The 11,090-nt window shown below is 37.4% G+C and overlaps 1 pseudogene; it reads right to left on the reverse strand.

The window, feature by feature from the left end:
* Window positions 1-402: 402 nt before the first annotated feature.
* Window positions 403-10,662, reverse strand: LOC105032973 (amino-acid permease BAT1 homolog; annotated as a pseudogene).
* Between the last annotated feature and the right edge of the window lie 428 nt (window positions 10,663-11,090).

Genomic DNA, 11,090 nt, shown 5'->3' on the forward strand with positions numbered 1-11,090 from the left:
TTCATCAATTAACATGCCATTTCAACTTAGTTTCACTTCATATTGATATCACAACCATTAGATTATTTCGCTGTTTTCTCTTCAAACATAATAGGGAGGTTATAAGAATTGAGGTGGATTTCACTTTTTACTGTATTTCTTTTCTTCTTCTTCTTCTCCTTTTTGTGAACAGCCATAAATAAAAGCCAAATATAGATCAATCGAATATAAATGCTTAAGACTATTTTCCTAATCTGAATTATAGTGTTTCTGATTTTATTATCGTTTGCACATCAACCGAATCATACTACAAGCAATTAGAAAGAAAATAAAAAATTATATATATATATATATATATATATATATATATATATATATGCAATAAATGCGACTCAGTAAAATGTTGGTACATATCTATTACATTCAAACATCAGTTTTTGTTATGAGGCCTCTGAACCATTGCCTTGCACTCAGGATCCATGACGAAAGGGTGAGGAGGAGCACTCCTCCGACAGCAACAGGAGTGTAATCGAGGGTGTTCTTCGTTGTAGGACAAGCAACAGGCAGAGAGAACAAAATCGTGATGGTCGCCACCCAAAGAACTGCAATCCAACCAACGAGGACCCCATTAGCGACCAAGATGGAAAGGGCCTCGAATGAAAGATTTGCGCCCCAATGTCACTCTAAATAGAATTGGCAGAGCATACGTAATGTAAAGCCCAATAGTTGCAATTGATGTCATTGCTTGGAATGCAACTAAGATTCCTAGTGACTGCAAATATAGTTGAGGAAACAGAATTAAGTAACTAGATTGTAGGCTTTGGAGAATTTAACCTATGTAGTTTTGCATTTGCAATTGTTTCTTTTTTTTTTTTTAAAGCAAAAAATTGCACGTTAAGGACTCGTAATTTGTATTGTGTACAATCTTGAATAGATATAAATCGAAAGAAAGATATATCGCCCAAAGAGCATTTTTCAGAGCTAAAAAACTGGTGTTAATGGTCGTTTTAGTGAAATTTGAACATGTTCTGCTCTCTAAAGAGTTCATATTGCTTCCATGTGGAAGTAATTTAACACGAATTCCACTGCATTACTTTTCCATTAAATTTACTATATTGCCTAGGCAAGCGCACTATAAAATCGATTGATAAACAAGAATTAGACTACTCATGTAGTCAGCCATTCTCAAATTCATGAGAAAATCTTAACCGTGTTTTAATTTGATATTTAACATCGCCAATCTAGTATTAGGCTAAAGCACATGCTGGATAGGGCCTAAAAAAATTAAGTAACGTTTAACCATTATACTTTTTTTTTTTTTTTTTGAATAAGAATATTAACATCATGTTAGTGATACCGTGATCGCCATACAGAACGCTATAACCACAGAAAGCTAAACAGCATTTATTGGAATAGCTTGTTTATTCACTCTGTGCCACATTGATGACAATGGCATTGCTCCATCTCCAGAGAAGGCGTACGCCATCCAGTCCTGAAATTTATACAAGAATTCACAATCAAAAACTAGTCAATCATCAAATGCTTGAGACTTGAAGAATTATTCCAATGGAAAGAAAAGATATCAGAATTATGCGAAATGATTATGAAACCAAGCTTTTTACCTAGAATTGCTTATCACAGGACTAACTCCACAAAAGAATGTTGCTACTGCAACTATTGCCAAACAAACGATTCCCCCCGTTCCACTACCATATCTATCCTTGAAGGCCAGATAGAAAACCTCAGCAGTTGCATAACCACCAGCATCATTATCATTGCTTAAGATAAATGGAATGTTCTTCACTGCAAATGTAACAGCTATCAGGTAGGCCCAACCGATGATGACTGATATGCTGACTACACCAATTATTCCCATTCGCTCAGTCCTATCTTCATGTTCTGTTTCCTCTGTCTGAACAATAAATTCGGCAATTCAAACCAACACTAATCATATAGAGGGTGCTGGAAGTAACAATATAAACATAGTAAGATTATAATAGATGAGTTAGAATTGGTTTCCAATTGTTTGCATGGTGCACCTGAAGAGTATTTGTAGCATTGGAATAGCATATAAAGCCTAGTAGGCCTGACTTGAGTTAGGTTTTATTGTAATCTGCAATAGAATTTAGATTTCTTATGGGGATAGGATTGTCAGATGGGATACATGACGTGTTGTGTTGATAATGCTGCATCGCTATTTTTAGCTGGTAAGTAGTGGGTTAAATTGACTGTATACTAAGGGATGGATTTGGATAAAAACAATCAAATTTGAGCTCAGATCTGGTCAGTTCAAACTGAACAGTTGGATTTTTTATTAATGATCTAAGTCATTGAATATGATCTACTATCTCAAAACTATTTACACACCAAAAATTATATAATTTGGAGACCCCTAGCCTATGTATTAAGTGATTAAAAAATATATCTAATTTTATTTTATTTAAATTATTCAATTTTTGACTATTTGAAGCATATGTTAAGAGTCTCCATTTTTTTTTTTATAAATAATTTCTAGATAGTAAATCGCATCCAATGATTTAGATTATCGATATAGAACCTTCATGATAGAGTTTTAATCCAATCAGATCAATTTTCAATCTGATCGATCTTATTCTAATCTAACCTATATAATGATAATGATGATGATGATATCGATAGAGAGATTTAGGATCAGTTTCCTGACATCTCTGGGCTGGACTATCGGTAACTAGAGTGCGTAAAGCGGCTGTCCTCGACCCGTTTGATAAATTGTCCTAGAGAAACTGGTGGACTGATATGTGTCTGGATTAGCCAAACCAAGAACTTATGCGAGTCATATTGGCGGTATAATTTCTCCAATTATATTGAGATATAGATATGGGAATCTCCTGGTGCTAATGTTTGATATATCCCATTTAATTTTTCTTTGGAGTTTTAGAGTCTCGAACAAATGAAGTACTTCGACTAAAATGAAAATGAAGGTAGATTAATCAATTTTATAAATGAAATAAAAGGATGAATAAATTCAATTGCAAAACTTTTGAGGGCTAATTTAGTTCTAGTGATGTATCAAAAAAAGTGAACTTGTTGCAGAATAAATGCATTGATACCATTGCTCTATTTACATGCTTGCTTGCAATTCTCTTTTGCAGCTTTTCAAGCCAAGCAAGATGAGATGCAGAAACTATCCTTACATGCATTCAAACATCTAAAATTCAGCTTCATGTAGTCACAATTGCCGCAAATCCAATTATATGCAATTCCTATTGCAATGTATATTTAGTTGCAAGGAACCAAACGGCCTCTTAATAGAACAATATATTTTGTGCGAATGTTCTACACAAGGGAATATTGTAATTGAAATGTTGATTCAACACATTGAAAGTCAAATAACAAATTAGACCTAGCTAGAATGAATGGTAGTCTTCCTTGTTTGAAGGAGATCCTAGCTTCAAATCAGGAGACAGAGGGACAAAATGATTAAAGGTGATCCTCTCTTAAACACAGATGAACCATGCCAAACAATTTATTAACAAGTAAACCTAATAAATTTAGGAACATTTTGCACCATATGAGTGGAAAATAACTATAACCAATACCAAATGCCTCTCTGTTTTCAAAGGAAAACTATAATTTGCTTGTAGTACCTAAGGAAGTTAAGATTCACCTCATTTCCATTTACAAATGCAAGTATAAAAATAGAGGAAGAAGACCACAAGGACTTACCATGTCAGCGGATGCATCATACCCTGCCAGCGAGGACTGACTCATCAAAAGCCCCAGAACAAATGTGTAAGTCTTGCTATGATACCTATGCCATTTTCTGTGTTAAAGTGAGTAAACACAAACTTGGCACTAGCCCTCTCAGTTGCAACCGTGGGAATTAGGATTGTGAGTGCGAGAACACCTACAATCCACAGCCCAAAAATAAGCGTACTTGTTACCTTACATAAATGGATCTTTGATGTTGGGATAGTTCTCACCTAAGACATTCCATACTGCACCCACCCATCCAATAACTGATAACCATGTGATTGGAAGGCTATTGATGATGCCATGTAATAAAAGAATGCAGCCATGGAAACACATGACAATGTATTTAGAGGCTTGATATCCTCCTCCATTCCTGTGCTAAGTAGAATGATCACTTGAAGCAGTTCTGCGAGTGAAAAGTCTACACTGGTGGTGACAGCCCACTGAAACATAGAATTGCTTAATAACTTAAGCGAGCATTAAAGAATGCACCTAGCTCCAGAGGAGGCAAGCTTCCGAGTTTATTGAATAAACTCTCCAACTAAGTTGAACCTGCATTAGATGTTGGTAATTAGAAAATTAAATATGAGGACAAGAAACCTTTTATAGAAGGTTAATATATTTCTGTCTTTTTTCTCACCTTTATATATGCTTAAGAACCAAAATTATGAAAGAACTTTGAATTAATTTTAATAATATAACTTTTTTAATACTTTTCAGATCGATTTGTACATAGTGATAAGGTAAGGGGTTCCGTCTAATTTTGATAACATATTACATGTCATGTGCGATTTTTGGTTTTTTCAGATTTGCAAGCAAGAAGAACACTTACCAGCCGGTCATCCAGGCGGCGAGCGGGGCCCAGTACTGTTCCCTGGCAAGCTTGGCGCTCCAGTGGTACAGCTCGCGGGACGTTGGATACGGCGAGCAAATCTTTGCCATTGACAGCGTACTGCACTCATTGAACACCGCTACCACCAGCCATCCAATTGTTGCCGACGCCGGCCCGCCGTACCAGATCCCCATGTTGTACGTCGTCGTGATTCCCGTTAGCACCGATATAATCGACGTCGAGAATGCTAAGTTGGAGACCAACCTCATAGCACCAGCACGAATCCCTCCTTGTTGGCAAACAGAGACGAGAGGAGAGAGAGAGAAAGAGAAAGAGAGGAAGATAGAGGTTTCACAAGAAGAAGGGATTAATTTTTTCTAGGACTTACAAAAATTTTTTTATTCATCTTTAGGGTCTCAATTTAGGAATTATACAATCATATTTCTCTCTAATTAGAAAGATTACATTCCTAATTAGAGGGGTCTATAGCTCATTTTAACACTCTCTCTTAAGATGGGTTAGAGATATCATAAAAATCCATCTTGTCACGAATAAATGAAAAAGAATATGAACTAAGACCTTTGATCAAAATGTGTGCCAGCTGACTAGCAGATTGCATATAAGGCATACAAATGATTCTAGCATCAAATTTTTTCTTAATAAAATATCGATCGATCTCGATGTGTTTCATCCGATCATGCTGAACTAGATTATTAACAATATTGATCACTGCCTTGTTATCATAATACAGTATAAGGGGCGACGACTGATAAAAACCTAGATCCAATAACAAAATCTGCAACCATAGAATTTCACACATGTCATGTGCCATAGCTCGATACTCTGTCTTTGCGGTAGATCGAACAACCACATTCTGTTTCTTACTTCGTCAAGTAACTATATTATCTCCAACAAAAGTACAGTAACCTGAAGTATAGCAACGGTTATCAAGTGACCCAACCCAATCAGCATCTGTATAACACTCCACCCGTAGGTTGCCATGACAAGAATAAAGTAAACCACGGTCAAGACAGCCTTTGAGGTATCGAAGTATCCGTATCACAGCATCCACATAAACTAAATGTGGGTCGCATATAAACTTACTTACCACACTAACGGCGAACGCAATATCAGGCTATATATGAGACAGATAAATCAAATACCCTACCAACCATTGGTAACGTTCTCGATCATTAGGAACACTGGCATCGGCTACTAGTCGATGATTTTGTTCGATAAGAGTGACAATAGGTCGACATCCTAACATACCGATCTCTGTAAGAAGATCCAAAATATATTTTTTTGGAAGAGAAAAATCTCTTTTGAAGAACGGGCAACCTCTATCCCAAGAAAATATCGACGATGTGCAAGATCCTTCACCTCAAACACCTGTGCCAGTTGAGCTTTCAAACGAGCTATCTCCTCAGAATCATCTTCTGTGACCACAATATTATCAACATAGTCAATCAAAACAGCAATCTTACCCCTGTTGTGTTGAAAGAAGAGTGTGTGATCTATATTGCTCTATTTATACCCCATCTGAATGATTGCCTGTCGGAAGCGATCAAACTAAACATGAGGTGACTGCTTCAGACCATAAAGAAATCACTATAATCGGCATACTTTGCCCACTGTCTGAGCAGTAGCAAACCCTGATGGAATATCCATATATACCTCCTCCTGAAGTTCTCTATGAAGAAAAGCATTCTTTACATCGAGATAGAACAAATCCCATCCGATGTTAGCAGCACACGATATAAAGATTCTTACAGAGTTCATTTTTGCAACAGGTGCAAAAGTTTCATCATGGTCGATGCCATAGGTCTGTGTATACCCTTTTGCTACCAAACAAGCTTTGTAACATTCAACAGTACCCTCAGGTGTCTGTTTAACTGTGAAAACCCATTTACATCCCACAATTTGTTTACCAGCTAGCAAAGATACAAGTTCCCATGTATTATTGTTTTTCAGTGCTCACATCTCCTCAAGCATGGCGGCTTTCTACTTGGGGTCTTCCTTAGCAACATTCCAGTTCTTGGGTATGAAGATAAAGGACAGAGAAGCTATAAAACTCTGATAAGATGGGGAGAGAGACTCATAGGATATAAAGTTAGTAATATTATGTTTGTACCCTACTACATCTTTAAGTCGAGCGGGAATACCAGCATGACGTGTAGGCTTATGTAAAGCAATAGGAACATTCAGATCATCATTATCTAATGTAAAATGAATAGGAGAAATAGGAGAATTACCATTCATCCTGGAAGGAGACGTAGAAGATGAAGCCATTGAGACAAGAGAGGAAGACCTGGAGACTAGAGAATACGCAATAGGCTCTGAGAGGGGAGGTAAAACTAAAGTAACAGGCTGTAACAGAGACTCAGACGCTTCTCCTTAAGTGTCAGAACTAGCATTAACAAAAATAGACTCCCCCTGAGTATCAGAACCACCAACTGGAATAGTAGAACTGCCAACATCCACAGCAATAGGACCCCCTCCAGTAGAGAACTCTCCCTCTCGATCAGTATCAGAGGTGATGAGAGAGGAAGAGGACACAGAAGATATATAGAATGGCTTAAACTTTCGAAGTGTTACATCCATGTTGATAAGTAACTTCCGTTCAATTGGACACCAATATTTGTACCCTTTCTGAGTGGAAGAATAGCCTACAATAATGTACTTGAGGGCAGAGCGTCAAGTTTGCCGGTTGAAGGTCGATGATCCCGAACAAAACAAATACAATCAAATACCTTGGAAAGAACTATGAAAGAATTAGTTCCCTACAGGCATTCAAGAGGTGTCTTATAGTCCAGAGTTTGAAATGGCATTCAGTTAATCAGATATGCTACAGTTCATACTGCTTTTCCCTATAAAAACTTAGGAACATTCATAGAAAACATCAAACACCTTATCACTTCAAGCAAGTGCCTATTCTTTCTTTCAGTAACTCTATTTTAAGCCGATGTATTAACATAGATCATTTGATGTATAATACTATTATTATATGTATACTTCTCAAACTCTTTATTAAGATACTGTCCCATTATCAGAATAAAAAATATTAAGAGTTGCTCCATATTAAGTACCATTCATTTTATGAAAATCTCTAAATGATGGAAACACTTTATTCTTATTTTCAATAGATAAACTCAAGTGCAATAACTAAAACAATCAATAAAACTAATGAACCATCGATGATCAGAAATAGCGATGGTCCCATAGGGTCCCCACACATCAGAATGAACTACCTCAAACATTATTTTACTACGTAGGCCAAAGCCTGGATAAGAACTTCTAGTGTGTTTAGCTAGTTCACAAGCATCACAGACTAGCTTCTTTTTATTATATGATTCAAAAGTAGTTGGAAATATACGAGCTAAAAGAGTAAATGGAAGATGACCAAACCTGCGGTGCTGGAGCAACAAGTCTCTCTCTCGTGAAGATGACACAGCCAAACTAGTCTCTGAGTAGCCTCCGGACACTCCTCCCTCCAAATAATAGAGCCCATTATGCATTACACCAATCTCAAGTTTCCTCCCTATCCTTAGCTCCTGAAAGACATAATGTGTTTTAAAAAAAGTTACGGCACAATCAAGATCATTCATAATAGCACTAATAGATAGGAGATTGATAGAGAATCTAGGGATATATAGAATAGATGATAAGAATAATTCGAAAGTACATTTGATAGATCTTTTTTCAGAAATAGGGGCAAAGGAGCCATCAACAAGACGAACTTTATCACAACCGAAATAGAGAATGTAAGATACAAAATCTCTATAGGATCCAGTCATATTATTGAATGCTCCAGAGTCAACTACCCATGGAGAAAAATTACTACAACTAAGAGCATAAACTTGATCACCGATACCTGTTTGGGCAAAATTATCTTGATAGAGAGAACTGTTGGTTGATTCGGAGAATCCTTTGTGAAAGTACTGCTTTCAGAAATATTTACATCAGATCTGAACTTTTTCAAAAGTTATATTTTTTCAACTGATAATTTTTTCATAGAAAAAAAATAAGCCTGATTATACTGACTTCAGCCTCTACCAAAATGACCACCTTCACAACCATAGCCTCTAGTCGGACGACCATGCAGCTCATAGCAGTAAGCTTTGATGTGGCCTAGCTTATCACAATGGTTACAAATCTTGACCCCACGAGGTCAAGACTGAATCTCTTGAGCAGAATTGATAGGAGAAGAGCTTCCGAGAGTAGTTAGTTGTACCATAAGTACAGAGCATATAGCTGTATTCGTAGAAGAAGACATAGTAGCTAATCGAGTTTCTTCATTAAAAATCAAAGAAATAGCTACATCTAGAGTTGGCCACTCTTGTGTACTAAGAATAGAAGAGCATCGATACTCAAACTCTGGGTTTAGCCTATCCAAAAAATCCACAAGACATTGACGCTCTATCCATTTGCGGAACACATCAACATCACCAGGATGAGTAGGAGTAAAGAGACTATAAAAATCAAAATCGTTCTACAACTTCTTTAACTCTCCAACATACTCTGTTACAGATCAGACACCTTAAGTAAGTCCCCGAAGCTCTCGCTGGATCTTATGGGCATGCATATTATTGCCTTTATATGAATAAGTTGTAGCCATAGCCTGCCACAACTCATAAGCATTCGTCAGTGCCTCTATCGTGTGAGCAACATTTGGTACCATAAAGGCAAGGAGCCATACTACCACCAAAGAGTTATTAAAATTTTACTGTCTGACAGCTATCCCATCTAATTCTAACTTTTTTGTAGTACCACTTATGAATCCCTCAAAATTGTGAGAATCTAAAATTAGACGAACATGTCGTGTCCAACTCAAGTAGGTATCCAGTCCATCCAATTTGATCGGGTTAGCTTCTAGGGTGATCTTTGAAAACTCACCACCTGAGATACAAAGACTCCATCATCCTAACCATCAATTTTTTCAAATCCTCCATGGTTAAAAGAGTTTTATCACCCATTGCCAAAGAACACTCAAATGGTATTCGACAAGTAAACAAGTACAGTCTTGAGAGAAGAAAAGGTATCTAAAATTTTCTCACCAATGATCTGAGATAAACTCAGATGACAAATAAAAAAGCATAGAATGCCTACTCGCAGAAGGGCACCTCGACAATATTCAGAAATCCCCAAAGAAGATACTCCATCGTTGCTCCAGAATAAGACTCAGCATCCTGAGATTGAAGGCACATGTGGTAGCAAAATAGACTACAAGGTAGGTGCTCCAGTCTCTTGCTGCATTTTTTTTTCAAAGAAAATAGACAAAACAGCCCACAGAAAATCCACAGAAGATCTTCACGATCATCTTGTTGGTCCCATGGCTCTCAACAGCAGCCAAAAAAGAAGGGACCAGAGATCTTCATGTTTATCACTAGCAGCCGAGTGGAGATTGAATCCAAGAGAGGAAAGATGCAATCAAACATGATGCGATTGAATTCACATGTGATCGGGGATGGCCAGCAATCTCCACCATTTGCTAGCGTCACTGCGCGAGACTAGTGGGCCAAGATCAAGGCTAGGGATATGGCTAGATCGGTGGTGGCTGAAGGTAGCAGTGGCAGCAGCTAGATCTGGGAGAAGGTCGGGAGATAACGTCAGTGAGATGAGATAAGGAGGAACGACGGTAGTCCGATCGTCAAGGAAGAGGCAGGCAAGCTCGAAAAGGAGGATGGAATAGGGGCTACGGAGATGGGAGATGAGGATTGGGATGATGCTCTAATATCATGTTGACAAACAGAGATAGAAAAAGAGAGATAGAAGAAGAGAAAGAGAGGAAGATGGAGGTTTCAAAGGAAGAAGGAATTAATTCCCTCTAGGACCTATAGGATCCTTTTATTAATCTTCAGGGCCTCAATTTAAGAATTATACAATCATATTTTTCTCTAATTAGGAAGATTACATTCCTAATTAGAGGGGTCTACAGCTCATTTCAACACTCGTCAAGGATTCCAACAACAACAGCAACAATGGATGGCTGAGATCTAAATAAGGAGAGATTATCATGATAGGTGGTGCTCGAGCTCCTACTTGTAGACGAGCTCACGGAGGCGAGCTTGGTCTAAATCCAGATGAGAGAAATTGGATTCGTCTTTTCTTCTACTATCCATCTTTTTGTGAGGAGAAAAGAAAACTTGGGTCTTCCAAAAGGAGAGGAAGATTTAGATGTAGGTGGAGGGGAATAAGCAGAGCTACAGCTTCGTTGGTCAAGAGCCCTTGATAGCATGTGACTTTCTGAGATGATATATTTTTTAACTAGAATTAGCCCATGGAGATTTAAAGTTTATTTTGTTGCCCTCGCCTTTGCTTGCACTGTCATTATCATTTCTCGTTTTGTATTTTTTTGGTTAAATCACAGTCAAACATTATAAACATTGACTTTCTTCTGCATTCCGCTTGTATGCGCAAGAAAGGCACTCACCTAACATCTTAAACTGCTCAAGTTTAACCACTTGAGGTATATACCACTCAAGATCCAATTTGAAATTTCCATTTATCAGATAAAAAAAATTTTTTGATAGTTGAAGGAGGCTAAGAA

The sequence above is a fragment of the Elaeis guineensis genome, chromosome 13 (assembly GCF_000442705.2).
Source record: "Elaeis guineensis isolate ETL-2024a chromosome 13, EG11, whole genome shotgun sequence".
NCBI lineage: Eukaryota > Viridiplantae > Streptophyta > Magnoliopsida > Arecales > Arecaceae > Elaeis > Elaeis guineensis.